This window comes from Chrysochloris asiatica, unplaced genomic scaffold, assembly GCF_000296735.1.
Source record: "Chrysochloris asiatica unplaced genomic scaffold, ChrAsi1.0 scaffold00248, whole genome shotgun sequence".
Classification (NCBI taxonomy): domain Eukaryota; kingdom Metazoa; phylum Chordata; class Mammalia; order Afrosoricida; family Chrysochloridae; genus Chrysochloris; species Chrysochloris asiatica.
This window is the reverse complement of record NW_006408766.1, coordinates 898272-901069: the sequence shown is the minus strand read 5'-3', so window position 1 is coordinate 901069 and position 2798 is coordinate 898272.

Below are 2798 nucleotides of genomic sequence, written 5' to 3'. Positions count from 1 at the left end.
CTTGTGGTTCAATAGTGAATAATTGTTATCAGGACTGATTTTGAATGTTGTAAATGTAAAGGTAGATGTTTTATAACAAAATGAGGGAGTGGTTGATCTTGCAATCCAGGAACGGAAGACCTGGGGACCATCAAGGGAGAAGAGTGCAGTGAGGGACTCTACCCAGAGAAGCAGATATGCCAGAGATGGAGGCAGAGTTGATATCATGGACAGAAGGAGCAGATGGGGGCTCTAGACTCAAGGAGGGAGAGGATTGTGTGCTGGTGTCCTGGGGGCTGGCATGCAGGGTATACCCTTTGATTGTTTAAATGGTTATATGTTCTGGAGTGCTTTGGTATACAGCCAAAAAAAGACCAAAAAAAAAAAAACAGAGGGATTGGTAACAAATGCTGATGAATGATGATGCATTGAGGGGATTGGAATCATTGCCATGAAATGAAATACAATAGGATAAATGTAAAGCTGATGATGCTCTTCCATGTAAACTATCACTCAATTCACAAGTAAAAGTTAAAAAGAAAAATAATCCTTCCCTTATGCTAAAATATGCTACAGATTTTTCTTACAAAACAAGCATAATGCCCTCCCTACTCCAGAAGTTACCCCTGCCTTCCTTCCTATGTTACATACAGATCATTAATTTGGGTTGGGTCTCAGCACAAGCAATCTTTTGAAACGCAATGTCTGATAAAAGTCAGGCTGGAGTCCTGGTATGGCACTGTGGGTTAATGTTCTAGATTACAAAATCGGTTTGAACTGCAAGGTCAGTGATTCAAGCTCACCAGTGGCTTCTAGGAAACCCTATACAGAGTCACTGTCACTGTGTTTTGGAACTGACTCCATGGCACTTAACAACAACAACAATAATGCAATGAAAGAGTTTCAAGTTTTTATTTGTATGTTGTGGTGGAAGACAGAAGAATAGGTTTAAACTACTAGCCTCTGGATGTGGATTTCAAAAATGACCAATTAAGGGGCTGAAATTTAAACAGAAAAAACAATATTTTTCTCAAGACACGAGAGTAAATGTTCTGGGCAAGACTCCAGAGGATGAGACTAACTCACTGTTAGAATGGCCTGAACAAAATGATAACGAATGTTCAGTAAAGTAAAAATGCCTGAGTCTTCTTTGTTGTTGTTGTTAATTGTCATTGAATCAGTTTGAATTTATAGCAATCCTGTCTACAATTTCCTAGGAGTGACTGGTGGGTTTGAACTGCCAAACTTGGAATTCAAACTGACCTTAGAGTTCAGTGCATTATCCTGTAGCATCATACCAGGAGTTTAGTTTGTTGTTGTTGTTAAGTGCCATAAAGTTGGTTTTGACTCACAGCTATCCTGTATAGTGTTTCTGAGGAGTGACTGTTGAGCTTGAGCCACCATCTCAGGGTTCAAACCAACCTTGCAATCCAGTGTATTAACCTACAGTGCCACACCATGACTTTGGAGATTAGTTTAGCAGATAGTAAAAAGGGATTAAGGGTGCTTAAAAAAGTGATCTTGTATAAAAACATAAAACCTACTCCATAAAACAGTCCAAAGAAAGAAATTATGAGAATGCATGATGATTGGGGCACCTGCATCATGAAGTTCAGAGACAACTCTCCTACAAAGGGTAGGGCAGATGGTAGGAGAAATAATCATAGATTTGGACTTCATAATATGCAAGGGAAGTGTATGTCCCCAAAGAAAAAGCGACCAGATGACAGTACTTAATTAGCAGAAGCTAGGAAGATTTAATTACCATAATGACAAGCAAGATTGCAGGGGCAGTTGAGAGATTTGATATACAGAGTGTCGGGTGATAGTAAAATAACATGATTTCCCTAAAGATAAAATAGGACATAATCAATGGTGTTGCTTAACATATGTAAACAAAAAATGGCAAGAGTAAAAGAGCGTGGTGGTTAAAATAAAAAGTTCAATTTACCAGTGTCAAAACATAACCTAAAAACATTGCCCAAGATGAAATTCTAGTCAGAAGGGCCCTGTACATTGAACCTCCATTATGCAGGGCCATCTTCCCACAGATGTAGTCAGTTTGATTCCTGAGTATTCCCTTAGGTAAGGTCCCTGTGTATAGTCACCTTTTATGTTGTCTATACAAGCCCTCATCTGTCAGTTTTTTGTACTGTGCTGGCTTGTGTGCTGCTATGATACTGGAAGCTATGCCACCATTATTTTAAATATCAACAGGGTCACCTAAGGTGGACAGGTTCCAGTGGTAATTACTAAACTGAGTAGGAAGTAGAAGAGACTGACTATTTCTTAATGGTTTGTTATTGTTGTTAAGTGCTGTCAAGTTGATACTAACTCATAGTGATCATATGTAGGGTTTCCAAAGAGTTTGAGCCACCATCCTTACAGGTCAAACAAACCTTGCGGTCCAGTGCTTAGCCTACAGTTATCACACCAGGATTCTGAATGGTTAGGCACAGAAAAAGTAATGAATAGTAGTAGAACATTATCAGGTAGTGTTCCAGAAAATGAAAACATGATGAAGAGCATCAGAATATTGTTAGATATCATTCTGGAGGATGAACCCCTCAGGTTGGAAAGCACTCAAAATACAATTGGGGTAGAATTCTAAACTCAAAGCCAAGTTGATGAAAATGACTGGAATGCAGTAAGCTTTTGGGACTTTCATTTGCTGCTGAGGCAAAACAGCTGTAAACATCCTTATAAATAGGAATTTTAAAATGGTGTGCTTGTTGCAAATATTTTGTGTTTGTTAACTTTTTAAGTTCATACTCTTCTCCTTTGACATTTCCCCCTTGCTTTAAAAATCATTAGTTTTT